Raw genomic sequence first — 18,530 nt, forward strand, 5'->3', positions numbered from 1 at the left:
TGTGGGTTATGGTTTATGTCGTAGGTTCAAACCCAAGTTCCCAAACTTTGGGACCGTAGAGAACAATAATAATAATCCTTTAAAAGGAGTCATTTGTGAACTTTGCAATTGCTACATAGCCAATGTCAGCATTAACATTTTCTTGCTAGGAGCTTCAGCCATCATTGCATTTACAAGACAAAAGAATATGCCCTTTGAGCAGTGCTACTTCTTCCGGGCAGCCTGGACACTGCAGTGACTTGGTATCGGAAAAGTGATAAGACAGTCTGATTGGGCTGGGGCTAGCTGATTAGCAAGGAAACTTCAGAAGAAGAAAAGAAGTGATAGAAATAGAAGCAAAACAATAAGGCTGCTTTCCAATGTTGGACACAGCTCTTGGTGAGTAAAGAATGAAGTTTGATGCTGAACTCACAATGTTTCTTCTAGACTGGTAAGTAAATAGCTGATAATGCTAATGTTAGCTAAGTAGCAATAGCAAAACTTACAAATAGCTAGTTTAAGAAGACCTTTTATCATTCATACCACTCAGAAGAATGACTGGTTCAACAAGAAGTAAGACTTTGCTCTGAAGTAAATGTATGATTCAATGTTAATTTGATGAATATGATAATCTCTTTGTTCAAGCAGGAGAGCTGCAACAGCTTCTGACTGCTGGCATGCACCAAGGTCATCTATAATGCCATATATACTTGCAGCTTACCAGTAATGGTGCTTTGTAAGCCATGGATTTCAGTGAGGAGTCTTACTCGATATGAATAAATAGGTGAATTTAGAATTCAGAAATAGGTTTTCAGGGTATTTCTGCATCAAATTCAGAGCACACAATCTAAACAGTGGTTGACACTTGTGAAAGAATAGCTGTAAATTATAGAGTATGTATGGGATAGAAAATTTTAGGCTAGAGAGACTAGAAAGACCTCTGACTCAAGTTAGATGAAAGGTGATGCCTGGGGAAAAAGCAACAGCCTGCCTCCTGTTTTGTGCATCAGATGTTTTGTTAAACAGGAGGCCATGAAATTGAAAGGTAAACTGACCACAAACTTGGCTACAGACATTACAGTATGTCTCAGTTTATACCCTGATTAGGTTACTTTCTGATTGAGTTTGGTTTGTTAAATCCATACAAGAGACTTTGGAGTTTTAATTACTCATAAAAAAACCTAAAAAACTAGGCTTTAGTCGCTTCATAACGGGAGTGTGGAATGAAAATGAAAAAAAACATAAAGTTGTATCAGGCCACATATGAGCACTATATTATCCTTCAATTTGATTGAAAGATGCATGAAAAATTTTTGCTGATGATGAATCTGCACGACTGTACTTTTCATGAGTGGATTGGATGTCTCAGATTCAATTGTTCAAGATCAAGATGCATTTCTTCTCCATTCTACATCAGTTTCCCCGGGGCTTGATGGGACCACATTGCCGCCAGCAAATGATTCCGTCAAAGCCTGTTCCCTGGTTTCTTGTTTTCTTTACTAGTAAACATTTGTTCATACTTCTCAGTTGTCCAAGTTCCCAGCTTTCTAGCTTCTTCTTTTCTTTTTTCTCAATGGATCTGAGGTCAGTGTATGATCATAAGAGGCCCTGGGGTCTAAGGGTCTTGGCTAATTGACATGTCAGGGTGGGGTATTTTTCACAGTTTGATGCATCCCATACGCTCCTGCCCTGTGGAGTTCCTCACCCTGCTTGGAGGATTAACACCCCCTCTTAAATTATATTAATTTAGATTATTTAAGAGGAGGTTCATTCTTCCCTTAACACCTCCAGTTTCAACCCCTCTATGTGGCTTCCTCTGCCACAATGATACTTCCTCTTCCACCTCACTTCAATCCCTTTTCTGTCCCTCGTTTTTCTCACATCACATCTCACATCTATTCCACACATCCCCTTTCTTTCCCTCCTCCCGGCCTCTCCATACTTCCCCATCTTACCTTTCTCTTCCTTTTCCTCTCCTCTGAACCCGCTAACCACATAATGAGCCTCATTCAGTGGGGCTAATTGTTTTAAAAACTCCCATGTGTTCTTGTCCCTCACACAGAATTAAAGCTGCCATTGATGACAGTAAAACCCTTTTCTTTTTTGCATAGCATGCACCAAATATTGTAAGTTTAGCCACCACAGTATTTGTTTGACACAGAGGTCTTCATAAAAATATGGAAATTTAATTTAAGAAAAGATTCTGTATTCAGCACTGGATCTTGTTCTATCTGTCTTTGGTAAACTGGAGCTGCTGAGTGAACCTTTAATGGTTCACGCTGGTAGAGTCCAGACGTCTGTTGCCCCACGGCCAAATGACTGGCCACCCACAGTTTAGCAAACACACACAGTAATTTGATGTAAACTTCACTCTCAATGTCCTGAGGTCTTCATTCTATCAATTTTTTTGATTGATAGATTCTACTTCTACTGTGGAGTAAAACGTCAAGAGGATTGATAAGAAAAAGTAAGAAGACAGTAGAGATTTAGCTGTAACCACTCAACTTACAGTAGTACACACTCATACTACTGTATAACAATGCTTGGAGTGAAGTCAAGAAAAGCAGGTGCAACTAACCTCCGCCTACCTGTCTTTTTTCTCTTTTTGTGTGTAGCAAAGCGTCATTGGGGTATGCTTATGCATCTATCTGCAACGTATCTGTATATGTTTGTGTACTGGATGTGTATGCATGCACTCAATATGTGAGAGACAGACAGAGAGAGAGAGAGCGAGAGAGAGAGATCTCCAGCTGTTGCTCTATTTCCACAGAGAGGAAATATTGTCATGCCTTAATGTCTGGAAAGGAGCTCGCAGCTGGAAGGATGGAGCAAAGAGTATAAATGTGTGTTTGACTGTGTGTGAGAGAGAGAGAGAGAGAGAGTGTGTGTGTTTTCGTGTGTGTGTGTGTGTGTGTGTGTGTGTGTGTGTGTGTGTGTGTAAAAAGGTCTACTAATGTATAAGGAAGGCTGAGTGACTGAATGCACCTATGGGCGTGCAGTGAGTAACACTTTTTGGATTATGAGATTGTGGATCAGACCATCGTTTGTGAAAAAGTCAGTTTTCATAATGAACGAAATTCAGTTTTCATTACTATGGAGACAGTCACACATGAACTTGTCTCGTTTTGGTACCTTGTGCTGTAAATCAATGTTTTTTCTGTTTTTTAGAAAAAAAAAAAAAATTAGAAACAGGAAATGTGATTCTTCTGTTTGAGAACTCAAATCTTCATATGGAGATTAAATTTTAAAATCATTATATTCACATGGCAACTTCCGTGATGTAAAAAAAATGATGTAATTGATATAAGATGTAAATATCTTATATCAATTACATCATTTTTTATTCCTATGAACTGTGCATTGATAGTGATAACTGGCACCAGTTATGGGTGTGTGTGATAATCAAGTTGTTGAATATATCCACCCTCCCCTGCCTTAACAGGATCCATGTGTCTTCTTTCTTTTTCTATCTGCATCTCAATTTGCGTTTCTCGTTTGCCTGTCTGTCTTACACATACCACCCCAATCCCACAGAGCACACTGTACACACTCTAATTTAATAAAGCAGAGTGAATTTGACCTCTCCCAGTGGAAGCTGATTAAAGGACCACTGACTCTTGTAAGGGAGGGTCTCCTTATGTGTGCCTGATGACCACTTCAGGTTCTGGATACAGTGATAAAAATGACAACAGTTTGGGGACTTTGTGGACATGAAAAATCCTACGCTGAGTACATATATTGTGGAACAGAGGCTGGTAGAGCAGATGTAGGACGCGATTCTCGGTAGGAATGTGTGAATCATTAACTATAGACAGAAAAAGGCTTTTATTCATATTATGCCATTATATATGACTAATTTTTTCCTCTACAAATGCACATAATTTTCATGACTGATCTAACATCCACAGTAAAACCATTAACCAATGCAACATTTCTGTAATGCTGTCAATGACAATAATCAGTAATGAGGGTGGGGTGGCTTTATATTTTTGAAAATCCCCAACGGGGTAAACAGCGAAACCATCGTTGTTGGAGCAAACAATGAAGAGTGCTGGGAAAGCCCTGAGATGAAGGCAGCACTGGGCACGCACATCTTGACAACAGACATGACAGCATTCAGAGGGACCGATTCTGTTTTGTTTTATGCAAGTCAAGGAGCACCACCGCAGCTTTGTCTTTCCTGGTCGACAAAAAACCCATCAAATCTCCAAGGACTGAAATCCAGACGGAGCTGGACCAACAGAAAGAATTTTCTGGGGGTTTTTTTCTTTCTCATTTGAGCGTAAAAGTTCATTCTTGAGAACAGTATTTAAACAAAAAGTTGGTATGCTTCTTCAGGTCATGTTATTGTTACCATGGTGATCCGATAAACCAAAACACATTTGACTATCAGATATCAATGGCAGTGTGACATAGGATATTATTTTAAAAAATTATTAAATTATATTGTGTGATCTCTCTGCTTTTTACAGCAACTTTTACTTTAAAGTAAAAAAAAATAAAAAATCTGTTCATGTGGTCTGAGTAAACATTTCACTCTTACACGAAAGCATATAATCAAATTACCTTAAATTTAGAGATGCCATTTGAACAGATGCTGCATGTGAAAACTGATTAGTTAGTGAAGACCATTAACATAACTGAAGTTGATGTGTAACAGAAGATAGCTTTGATAATAACTGACACATGAAAAATATAACTTTGAAGCTGGTTTCTAAAAATCAAAGACAGTTGAAACTGAAAGGTTTCTGATGAGCAGCTGAGGATCTGTGGACTAGTCAGTGAAGACTCAAACAACCCAGCTGCGCCTTAACATAGCGTCAATGCACAAAAACTATAAGCTGCTCCCCAGAACACGAGGGAAAGAAAGTCCTCGGCAGATCTACATAATCTAATGGAGGAATTATTACTATAATTGCATCTTTGCAATTTTTATGGCACTGCAAACTCCGGCAGACGTATCAGACTGCAAGCTGAACTGGACACTGAGAACCTACTCTCTGTATGTAGAGAGCTATATGGACCTTGAAAGGAATTTAAGCTTCCTCCTTTAGGGAAATGTTTTACAATGCAGTTAGATGTGCTTGAAAATATGCATGCACCACACATATGAATACAGTGTTGTTAGATCCAGAAATTGACCTTTTACTGAGACATTAAAGGTCACAAACCCGCTATGATACATTCTTTTCTCTACCCAGTGGCTCTTGTGTGAACATGCATGTACCACTCTCTTCTGAGCCCTCTGCTCTGGTACCAGCGCGGTCTCTTGAGGTCAGATGACTTTTCATCTCACAAATCGAATTCGGCCATTTTTCTGTTAGTGACGACAGCCAGTTTTAATAGTCACACAAACAGAAGTCACAAGGATCATCTAAGAGAGAAATGTACTCGGTCCGAATGGAAGCAGGGCATTTACCAGTTACAGATGCGGTAAGGGGGCTCCGACGACAGGACTTGACTTGAAAGTCAATATGAGTGTGAGCCTTAGGTCTACCACAAGTACCCACGGCAGGTTTGAGCCAAAACAGTATATCTGTATCTGTATTTGTACACATGATGCAACATATGTAGCAGATCAGAAAGCTATGTAAGGTTATTTCTGCAGAGGTTTTGGTCATACACTATTACTGAAGTATAATGAAATGACTCATTCTAAGCCTTTCCTTTACCAATAAAACAGCAAGTAGTTCTTTGATAAGAATTTCTCAAGGCTATCGTGCTTCTAATGTAATCCAATTTCCGCTGAATTAGTCCAGTTTATCCCCCAAACAACAGCAGGGGCTTATTTACAAAACTGTCATATGATCACATGTGAAGGAAATACGCTTATTCGCCTTCTTGCTGAGAATTACGTGAGAAGATTGAGGCGGATACATCAGAGTAAAATATCAGACTGAAGGCAAGAGCTGCATTAAATACCTTCCCCTGCATCTTTACTGTACCAAGTGACTACAAGAGAAAGGGGCCTTTTTGGAGAAATGTCTGGTGATAATATTAAGTTGTTATAACTGTCTGCCCAGTGTTTAGTTCATTCAGTCATTGTATTGTGTCCAGCCCTTGTGTGTGTGTGTAATTGGTAGTATATGGAGCCAGTATATACAGACCAGTGACAAATTAAAGGAAAAAGCTGAAAAATGAGAGGCGAAACAGCACATGGTGGCCCAACACCTGATTAAGACACTTTATGTTGGTTTTAACTTTAATTTGTCACCAATCTGTAAATATACAGTATGTTCCCTCTGTGTCATTCAGTTTGGTCAGTTTTGTTTTTGGATGAGGTTACAAAGAGTTATTCAGTTGTGCTGCAGTTCGGTTTGCTGTGGTCTGAGTCAGTTTTCTTTGTTAGGTAGCTATGTTAGTTGATAATTATCTTTACTCTCATTTAGGCACCTTTTTTGAAATCTAAACTCTGTGGCTTGTCTTGCTGCTCAGTCACTGACAGGCTTGAGGAATAAATTGTAAAATGTCCTTTCAAGAAATACGTGATGCAATATGGCATCGATTATGCGCCAGATTTGTAACTCAAGCAAACCATAGCAGCTCTTGTGTGATTGCAATATATTTGTGTATGCACTTTTACGGCTGAAGGACATTGGCATAAGTGTGGCTCATGATGATGAGTGGCTGTTAAGTTGCATTTGTCCGCCAAGAAAAGCTCTGTGAAAATTTGGCCATTGGTTTTGAGAGGAAGACGTGCTGTAACTGTTGTAACTGTGCCACAGCCAAATCCATCAGCTCTCTCATAATCTCTCTCTCTGTCACCCACATATTGTTTAGCCTTTACCCATTAAGATTAAATCATGAAATAACTATTCACGTGTCTAAATGATCCCATATTTGGTGTTCAGGAGAGACGATCGCTACTCTGGAAAAAGAGACACATGTTGCTCAGAGAAACGTATCAAAACATAAAACTGTATCAATGATCAGGAAGTGATTACATTGTGTCATAAGAATTAAAAAACTTGGCTTTGAATGCACATGCAGAGTCATCACATACAGCAAGATGGAATATAACGGTTCTGTTTCTCGAATAAATAATGTTTAAGAACTAGGTCTAAGGAATTAAGAGTTAAGGAGATAGAAGTCAACACAGACAGTATATAGTATATCAAATACTCATATGCAAACACTCTCATACAATTATACACCCTCTCTTTGTTCTCAGTGCAGAATTCTCAGAGAAGTCAAGAGTCCTTAGATGAGGTCTGATGAAACAATGACTCAGACAGAGAGATTATGTCGATGAGATTGTAGAGCAGTTTCACTTGGTTGATTGTTTAATGTCCAACAATGTGTTACAATGATCCTGGGAATCGCTGGTGTGGTTCATGTTATTTTGACTCCCTTTTGGAAAGGATGAAAGGAAATGAGTCAGAAATACAAGACTGAGCGGATGAAGGACTAGAGGTCCATTACATTTGATGAGGAGAAATACTGAAGACAAAAAATAGAACATAATTTTAATATCTTTTTTGGACACTACACTTTCGATTGGAGACCAGCCGATGACCTATTCAAACTGCCAAAAAAAGTAAATAAAGAAATGGAGAAAAATAACTGTTTATCTTTATCTCACTCTGAAAGGAGTAAAGAGATAAAAGTGTTTGGCTCATAGGGAGGTGAAGACGGGAAGGCCTCAGAATCTGTGCTTCCATATTCCTAAGGTCAGACATGCTTCATTGCCACTGACACACAACACTCATGGAAATCATATATTTAAAACTGAAAAAACCCAAAAACTAATTAAAAAAGTGTTGAAGAATATGATCACCTGAATGTGCAATTATCTACCTAGCAAAAAGTGTTGGGGCTGCGTCTTGTAGGATCTGAATTAAATCTGAGGATTGTTAATCACAAAGTTTGATCCATAAAGTGCAGGATGATACGTACATGCAGCCAGGCTACACATCAAACTGCACATATTAACAAAGGCGCAACGTGTCTCTTTCTTGAACCGCCTTTCCCACCCTCTCTCTCTCACACACACATATAATACACTTTCACGCACACACACACACACACTCAGGGCAGGCAGTGGACTGGCTGTTGATTTAGTGTTGCCAGGGGAACGCGGGATTCAGGGATTCTGTGCTCCAGATGTTTCATGAACAACAAGGGGACTTCCTGGTTCCTGGAGGACTGAAAGTGAACGTCAGCCTTGTGTGTGTGTGTGTGTGTGTATCTGTGTGTCTGTGTGAATGCATTTCTGTGTTCTTTAAAAGCTTACAGTGCTCATCAGCTGTAACTTTGCCAGCATGTGTGTGTGACATCAGAAAAGACGTTTGTCAAACCCATCCCCGCCCAGTAGTACAGGACGTTTTTGTCTCACTCATACAAGCAGGGAAGTGTAAATCATAAATTGTAACACACAGAGAAAGAGAGAGAAAGAGAGAGAGAGAGAGAGAGAGAGAGAAGAAAGCCTTTGTGTGAGAAATGAAAAAAGTTTGAAACAGAGAGAAAGTTTGTCTACAGTCTCGCCTGTTAGAATTTCTTAAAACGTTACTGTTTGCTGCAGTTTACCAATGAATCACATACATAACATATTTTTAGTCTTGTGCATTTGCTTCTTGTTAATTTCTTTTATCAATACAGCACCACTTTCCAAAATTAAGTTAAATAAGTTTCCTACCTGATCTAATGTATTTGAATATAAATTCAAATTGGTTTTTATTGTTTTTAAATGCTATTTTAATTTCATCTATCCATCTTTCCATGCATCTGTAAAGCACCTTGTGTCTGAATGGTGCTATATAAATAAACTTGCCTTGCCTAAAATATCATCTTCATTACATTTCTCCTTTAGCAGTTGATTATGTTAATGAAATGAATGGGCTTTAAGTAAGCATCACAGCTGTGAGCTAGTTTTAAACTGAAGACATTTGCTTGCATTGCACAGAGGACTATGTCTGTTTGAAGCTGCAGATCAATGTTATTAGATAGATAATAGATAATTCAATATAATCATCACCCAACTCTATCATTTCCCTCAGCTCTATGTCACATTGAGGTGTCTTTTAGCAAACTGTTCTGGTCTTCCAGCCTGCAATTCTACTGTTTGGTTCACTCTCACCATTGGAATCAACGTTGCTTTCAGCAGCATCAAACAGCTGGGATCTTTTTCAATGAAAAAGCTCTAAATAACCGACTGTACACTACCCGCTGAGTGGCAGCGAGAGAAAATTGGCAACTAGCTGGTGAACATAGTTGAGTATTTAGCAGCTCAGAAGTTGGTGGAGACAAAAACAGATTTGAAAGCAGAGTGATTATTGGAGGTGGCCATTAACGCAACTCCAAATAAATACAATGTTCCTCTGCGTCTGCTGGATGTGTACATGGGAAAAAATTGCTAACATCTTTGCCTTATCAACTTTGGAAGGCAACAATTTATCTTATGGCGGCAGGTGTACCGGGCCTTCATTGTCATGGTTACAATAATAAACATGTGGTTAATTTTGTGGAACCAGCAGTCTCCTGTGTGAAAGTCCTGTGTTTAGTTGACCCATCCATCCACCCCAACCCTCATCCTCCTGACGCAGACTTTATTGCTCTGTGTATTACGGCTCTGTTAGGAACCGCCTATTAGCATACCGCCTACTGCATACTAAAACATAAATTCAATTAAGCATCCTGTTACCAAGCTGATTGTTTGACACTAACGTATACAGCCAGTATCCCAGGATGCATTTTGACCAACCAGCAGCGACAGCAAGTGGCGGGGATTTTAAAACAGGCTGAAAGCTGAACCCAAGTGGACAGTAAATCAATTACTGCAGTCTTAAACCAGTACTGGTATTATGTAGTGAATTTTACCTGTATGGTTTGTTTAAATAAAATCAACAATATATTTTATTAATGACTCAGCAGAAACAGTTTGATGGTAGCTAGAAAGTAAAGTTCAGAGAATACATAGCTGAAGTACAATTCACTTTCTCTAGTATGTACATGTAGGTGCGACATACTGTCTGACCATAAAAGAAAATCTCACAACAGTTTGTATTTTAAAGTGATCCAAAAATCGCTTTTTTTTTTTTAAAAGAAGTAAATACCTGTCCTCTCTTTTTTACCAGAGGTAGATTGACACCTGGCAGCTCAGGCCAACATGACACATTGTATAATAACGCTAACCAGACATACCTTTGACCTTTTGGTGTTCTCTGACGAGTTTCTTTTTTCAGCAGGACTCCAAATTCAGCAGCATTTGAAAACCTTACAGCTGGAGCCCATGCACCTTTTTTTTCAGAGACATAGTCCATTAAACACTCTGTATATACATTATTCAGACACCTTTGACTAGTGGCCAAGCACACCCTATAGGAAAATCTTTACACACATTTCTCCAATTGCATGACACTTAACAGGAGAGAAAGTACCCAGAGAGTTATCCAGTGCTGGTCACTGTCTCTTCATCATCTAAATGATCTGTACATGTAGAAATACCACTTCTTTTTTTGATATATTGATGCGTCATGACAAATATTTCTACAGTTCCCAGGACAAGCAGTCACCCAAGCATCTACTGAACGAGGCCAGCAAAGAATAAAGATATGTTCAGTGGACTCATCCTCTTTCTGGACTCATTTCAGGGACTGAAAGATAATCTTGCTGCGTTCAAACCACCGGGACAGAGACTGTCAGAGAAGATCTGTGTGTGTGTTCACACTGATGGCTCCACAGAGGACCTGCTTGTCTAAAACCTACTTCTCAGGAAAGTCTGTGTCTAAATGCAAGAAGGAAGTCAGACAAATTACAGGGTCAAATAATGCATTTAAATAACTGGTCATTCACTGCTGATTTTTAGCTTGTGAGTCAGTGTGTGTGTGTGTGTGTGTGTGTGTGTGTGTGTGTGTGTGTGTGTGAGATCATGGCAAAATGTGGTCCTGGAGACACCTCCTGCGGGAAATTCCACAGAGTAACAGGTGTTTATATGTCTGTCTGTGTGTGGACAGATTTCTGTCATCGCAACAGCATTGGTTTCGTTTCAATTCAATTCAATTCAATTCAATTCAATTCAATTCAATTCAATTCAATTCAATTCAATGCCTTTATTGTCATTGCACAGTGTACAATAAAATGAAGATTCTCCAGAGGTCCACACAGTAAACATAACTTCACAGACAAGTAGACACATAAAACAAACAATGAATAGTATAAGAACAGAGGGTATAAAAGCAGAATAAGTGCACTCAGTTATATATACATATATACAGAGGTAATATTGCACTGCATGCATTGATAGTATTGCACATTTAGGATATTATTACACGTGTACAGGACATCACTTGGGTTGTGTACATATTATAGCCTGATTTTTCAGCAGTTGTTACACTCCAGAAGCTTGACTCTTGTTCTTCATGTAGCTGCTCCTGCTATCTACACTGAATCTTGTTGTTAATCTGTTGTATGTTTTGATGAAAACTTATAATACTGTGTATGACCTCTTTCTAATCAAGTGTGATGTTGATCTAAATTCCAACACTGCCAACACCATGCTCACTGGGACACTTGCTTGATCAATGACTTACTCTATATTAAAAAACTGAGCAGGAAAACGCGGCCTGGTCGAGCTCCAATACTGCTCTAATGCTTAGAAAACAAAGTCTGATTAAGTTTATTACAGTGTTTGTATTGTGGTTCAAGTCCAGCTCAAGCTATTCATCACAGGACATCTCATATCAAAACAAATGGGTCTGTCTTCCATCACTGTCAAGAAGTTTTAAAAACAGCATATAATGATTTCAACATAGTGTGAGAGTTTTCTGGGTCCAACTGGATGAGAGTTTACACCGTCTTGGACACTAGTGGTGGTGTTCAGCGCTCAAGACAATATGTTATATAAAAACATAACGGTAGAGACAGATTTCATTGCAAGAAAAGTTGACTTCTAATAGCTTTATTTTACTTTAACTGACTGCAGACATCTGAAAAAGTTTAATCCCAGTTCTTGAAAAGTTTCAGAAGGGCTTTATAAAGAAACAACAAAGAGACTTTAGTACCAATCCACCCCTCCTTCGGATCCAAGATCACAGCAACACACAGCTGAGAATCAAACCGCTGACTACAAATCAAACTGCCTTTTAATCCATCCACCGTCATTTCTTCTGAGCTCATCTATGAGCTGTTAATTCCCCTCTGAATTGCAGCAATTTTTAATATGTGGTGTTATCTTTTTTTTTCTTTTAATCATTTCCTTTTCCATAATGATTTAAATCCAACGTCCAAAATGAACTTCAGACAAGGAACAAAGGCATGCTCCCGGAAAGTGAAGTGTATGGGAAGAGAGGAGGGACAGTGAGATAAAGACAGAGAGGAGACGAGATAAAACTCTTTTACATACCAGCTTGTTACACTCTGAAAAAGGTGGACTAGAATTTTACCTTTTGCACTAAAGACGCTTTCACGTTTTCCCCCTTTTCCAAACAACATATTCTCCTGTTGCACAGAGATCTAAACATCTGGGCAGTATTTCATCCTCAGTCAGCTCAGACTTACTGAATGCTGCTTGGCACACAAAGTACAGCTATAAAATCGAATGTCATGTCCCGCTAAACAGTTATCCATCTGAAGTCTGTCGTATTCCTGTCTTCAAACAACTTCTCATTTTACCTCTTAATTCAGATCATGGATAATACATTGAATACATAGATAAAAAGAGTGAAGTAAGTTCTCTTCATTCCCAAGTATGGGTGCAGTAGGTGACTTTCCCAAAAGCTCAGTAACATTTGAAACGCTTGGTCCTCCATCCCCTGAACAATAGACTGAAAGAGATCAAGGCACTAAATCTGTTTGGGAAAATCACCCCTGCTCTCTCTCATCCTCACCTTACCAAGTCTTACCATGTTACTTAACAGCGGTGTTCAGTATTTGTTTCTGTAGAATCTTTGTTGATGATGAAATTCCTCTGTGATATGAAAAACATTTACAGTAACTAACAGATGCCCCCCCCCCCCCCCCCCCCGTTAATAATCATTTGGAGTATTTTCTTGTGGCGCTTGAAACTATTTTCTTTCCCAAAACTGCATCCATGACCTGTAACAGTATTATGAATATACATAAAGTCTTTGGCAGCACTTGTGTACACGTTCGAGAGAAGCCTTTGCAGCGGTTTGAAGTGGTGATCAAAAGAATAGATTTCTGAATATCATGCGGTCTTCTTTTTATCCTACACTGGGTCAGAAAACATTTCCCCTTGAAAGCATGTGGGTAACAAGTGGCCACATTTCAAAATAGATTGGTTCAATATTTTCTTTTATTTCTTAGCCAACAAAGGTAAGTAACATATGGGGCACACGCAGTGCACAAGTTGTCAGTGTAGCAGTCAAGGGGCAAAGCAGGCCCTTGAGGCTGTGACACACTTAAGCTTTAGGACTGCTGGTCGGCTTTGGTGTTATTCTAGACTAAACACTCAGAAAACCACAGCAGATACAAACAATTTCAAAGCCAGCACAACACTGCAGTGTGTGTGTGTGTGTGTGTGTGTGTGTGTGTGTGTGTGTGTGTGTCTGAGATAGGCAGACGGGGACATGGAGAATGAAATGAAGGAAGTTTGTGTGCCACAGCCTCAGTGGATAAACTAAAGCTTACAGCTCTGTTAACTTCAGTGAGGGTGACTAACTCCTATATATTTCACATTCTCTAAATATGAGAAAAGGTTCCTATCAAACATATTATCAATGATCACATTTTTTGACATGTATTATAATTTGTTTTCCATGTTTTATGGATGAAGATTTTTGTCCTGTTGAAAATATTCAGCGGGTTTAATACTGACACACTGAAGAAGACACAGAAATTGCATCTCTGCCCAGTTCTACTAAAACTTGCTCAAACTCAGAAAGTAATTTCAGAGTAAAGGAATTGAAAGTAAAAGTTTGATTTTAACATTCATTTCGATTTGATATCTCAACCACAAGTACCACAGTAACTGAAAAGCCACGCAGCAGCCTTACTCTAATGTCATAGTTCAAACTGTTAGGCTACTTAAATATGCACCTCCTACTCCATCCAGTCCCTCCTTCTCTCCCAGCCTGTAATGCAGACCAGAGTTTTTGGCATGGAATCTGCCTTTGTGGGAGAAACCAATTCAAACATCAGTGCTTCAAACAGGCACATAGTTTTACACAGATTCCCATGATGCAATATCACAATCGATCACACATGTTAACAAATCAAAAGCTGATAAGTGATGCTGAAAGACATTCACTGCCAGGAGAGGAGTGGTGCGCAGTTTATAGAGTGACAGAGTACATGCAACGAGGAGAAAACCAGTGAAGGTTCATGTACCACAACTATACTATACTATACTATACATGAGGAAGGTATGATCCTTGTTGATCCTTTGTCTAAATAGAGTATCTATGTTTCAAACTATCAATTATAAATTTAGTCAATTTCTAGTCTGTAAATGAAAGAAATTGAGATCTCTGACTCATACAAACTTGACTTTAGCATCATGATCAACCACAGATTATGGGTAAAAGTTGAAACCCACTTACTAGTTAAAAAATTATTTTTCAATTAAAAAAATATTTCTCTGGAATTCTCAATGCTATTCTTTGAGCTAAATATGAAAATTTATTTATATAGACATCTCATTTTCTGATGTATTGTGATGAATTATTTATTACATTTTGAAAGGAATGGTTCGATATTTTGGAAAACACGTTGTGCTCTTAAGAAGAATTAGATGAAAAGATTGACACCACTCTCATGCATGTATGTCCAGCTACTGCTAGAAACTGACTGACTGCTTAGGTTAGTACAAAGAAAGCTTGGCTCTACCAGCACCTCTAAAGTGCACTTAGTTAACATATTATCTCATTTGCTTAATCCATACCATAACCAAAGTGTAAAAACATGCTGGCCAGATTAGCTGTTTCTCTTTGCTTCCAGTTTTTGTGCTAAGCTAAGATAGCCAGTTCTTAGCTCTAGCATGGGAGTGGTATCAATTTTCATCTCATCTACCTCTCGGCAAACACAATGCATTTCATAAAATGTCAAACTGTTCCTCTAATTTCTCCCCTTACCCATCATCTTCTAGACCATTTCAATTTTTGTTCATGTTTTCATATTTCTATGTCCACATGTAAATAAGTGTGTAGAAGTCTTGCCTTCGTTGAAGTGTACTGCAGGTTAATGCAGTTTATTTCACAAAGTCTTAAAAGCCGTTTTCTTAGATACAAACTCAGTATCAGTCTCAACACATGTTTATGCACTACACAAAAAGCCAGCAAAATTTTTACACAAATGCACGTCTGAAACATAAATGCATAACTATACTGAGTCACTGAATTTGAATTTAATGTGGCTGTTAGAAAACTTTCCAAACATCAGCTGTCGAGAGTCTGCACTCCCACTAAACGCACTCAGCCACTCTGAAGACCCATTTACTGGTAATCACGTGTGCATGAACATGCTTGTGTAGTGTGACTCCCCTTGTATGTGTTTTTAAGTGAGGGAAGCATGTGAGTATGTGTATGTGTGTGTGTGTGTGTCTGTGTTTGGGAAGGGCCGTTGTAGGGGTTGCTGTGTCTAAACGCTTTCTCGGGTTCAGCCCTAACACCAGCAGACGTCATGACACCATAATCACCCTCTCACACACGTGCATGTACACCCCTTGAAGCAATGACATGAACCTGTAAAATAAAATGAAAACATTCAAGGCCGCAGGCGGAGACGTCACATTTTGGACAGGAGCTCTGGATAACACTCAAGTTTTAGAAGTGTAGCCTGAAACCGGGGAAAACATTTGTCCTGGTAGCACAAAAAAGTCAACAACTCTGTGTCGATCGATTTTGGTATTGACTGGTTAACAAACTGGCATACAGTATCTTTGTCTGGAATAGTCACATTTCAGGCCACAGCTGTGGGAGATTCCACTATCAACTACTATCAACATTTGTTTTGTATGTTGAGTCATGGCATATTGTCCCTACTAATACCAATATTCCTACCAAATTCTTTACCATTGCCTGGATCATATCACTCATGCTATCTGAAGCAACATGCCCAAACAGACGCAGCCCATTTCATTTTTAATGCAATGAATTTCTGAACACCCGCTGACTGTTAGGTGGAAAATTATTTGTGGGATATGGTGGAGTTTGTCCACATATATTTCAGGGTATATTATATCTATTCATGACATATTTCTGCTCATGCTTTGTAGCATTGCCTATCCCGGCTGACACTGGATGAGAGTCGGATACAACTAACTAACGGATGGATAACTGTGGTAATAGTTTAACATGGGAGTCTATGAGGATTGACTCACTTCTGGAGGCAGCCTCAAGTGGCGGTTTGAGGAACTTTGTTTTTGGCACTTCAGTATTGGCTTCATATTTGAGCCTAGCAGGTTACAGCTCGGATACAACCTGGACAGGTCACCCGTCTATCACAGGGCTGACACATATGGACAGGAAACCACTCACACTCATATTCATACCTATGGGCTAACCAAGATATATTGAATGAGTAATTTAGATAATGTGCATTTTTGTATCATATTACATATGTGATATTATGTGAGGCATCAGCTTTGTGTAGGTACTGCAGGTAGAAGGGGTCATCTGAGGTCCAGAAGACACACAACATATTAGAGATGACAAGTTGGATTATGAAGCAGAAATAGAGACCGCAGAGAAAATAATACTCAGGGTAAGACTGAGAAAGGGAGCGCATAATAAGAGAAACCACTCTCAGTCTAATTTCTCCAGTCTCTTTGGGTGGGCCTGGGGAGGCACTGAGATTTAAATCATGGCTGTTTGACTGATGGTATACACAGGCACTTTCATACGCTTCAGCCTCGAGGATGTTTAGATGACCAGCAGCAGTCATAACATGCTGAGTTATGCTCTCTGTATTTTATGCTTTGGTTAACAGCAGCCTCTCCTGTAAGAATAATTAACTGCTCTTTTCTCGTGCGGTTCGTTTAGGTTACTATCAGCAAAATCACAACAATCTAAGTGCATGTGAGGACACACCCTCCACTTTTTCCATTGCTGTAATAGTATTCATAGACTTCAGAATATTCCGTAAATTTCACCATATTACATGAAAGTGGGAGTATAATGAAACAGTTCTTGGTTGTAGGTCATGGTAATTGTGCTGTTGCTGAGCGGATGCTTTTCTGTTGTGAGAATGGATGGGTCCTTGAGATCAAATGATCCAGTGAATAGGCAATAGTTACATGATATTAAAAGCCTGTCTTATATCATTGTAATTTCTTGCATTTCTCTTTATAGTCTTGTTGCAAAGCGTTCTGATGCAAATGTCTGAAATCATTAATGTTTAATGCGAAAAGGGTAAAAATCTATCACATACTTGAAATGATTGAAATAAAACAAGGAATGACTGGTGTTGATCCTGCAAGTGATTTGTCCCTGATGTCACATTTTGTGTGGCTTTTTCAAGTAGCCAGAGAGGTGAGCTGAAATCAGAGAAAGAGACGAATAAAGATTAAACCTACTGTGCCCCACCCAAAGCTGCTCAAATGGAGCGTTTCAACAGAAATGGCTCAGAAACAGTTTCTTTTCCACTTACTTCCCCTCTCACTCACCCAGACACACACATACACACACACACACACACACACACACACACACACACACACACACACACACACACACACACAGTGACACATAGATACAGGGCTTAAACATACACACAAATGCAGTCCCCAGGTGATACCTCCGGCTCTGCCTAATGTGGTGTGAGGTAATACTTCTAGGAAAGGATGGAGAGGTTAGAAAGGGAGGGATGGGGTTGTCTGGGGGGTGAGACCCTAGAGAAGGAGAGCGTCCCGCAGCTGTATGGTCTGGATGTGTTGTTGTGTTTGGTGCCAGACAACCAGTGAGCTCTCCCTATGAATTCATCATCAGGCTGTTTCAACGCAGACACTCCCAAGTCAACACAGAACACAAAGCACAACCTTGATATTTGGTCATCCTGCTAATGTCTGTTTTATGTTATGAAAAGTGCTGAAGCAGAAAGAAGTCCTTGTAGGAGCAGAAGTAGTAAGCTACTCATAGTGGTCTTTATGTAACATGTCATCCTGCCTTCCCTTCTGTCCAGTTTTAAATCTAATCCCACAGACACCTTGAACCTGGGATGCTAAGATAGAAAAGCAGTTTCATTTAGATCCAGCAGACACCTGATCTGTGTATCAGGCTCATTTTGGCCCAGTTCAGCAGAGAGAAATGTCAGAACTTGAGTGACAGGGATTAGTGAAGCTAGTCTGAAGGAATGCTCCTGCACATGCCATGCAATGCAGGTTGTTACTGTATTTACAACAGCTGGGATAACAGCACAGAGAGGAATAGAGAAGCAGTTACAAGTATGGTTAGTAAGTATGGTGCAGGAGCTTATATTGATGCAGAGACTAGCAAATAAAACCAGTCCAATTTTTTACATGTAAAGCTTCACCACTGAAGAAAGTATTACAAAGGTCTTTAGAAAAAACTACATTGGCTGTCGTGGGACTGTGTGCGGTCGTGGGTCAACGATATCCTCTATATTTTTTTTAAACATTCGCCTTCAGTCTAAATCAA

Source organism: Seriola aureovittata, chromosome 7 (assembly GCF_021018895.1).
Source record: "Seriola aureovittata isolate HTS-2021-v1 ecotype China chromosome 7, ASM2101889v1, whole genome shotgun sequence".
Lineage (NCBI taxonomy): Eukaryota > Metazoa > Chordata > Actinopteri > Carangiformes > Carangidae > Seriola > Seriola aureovittata.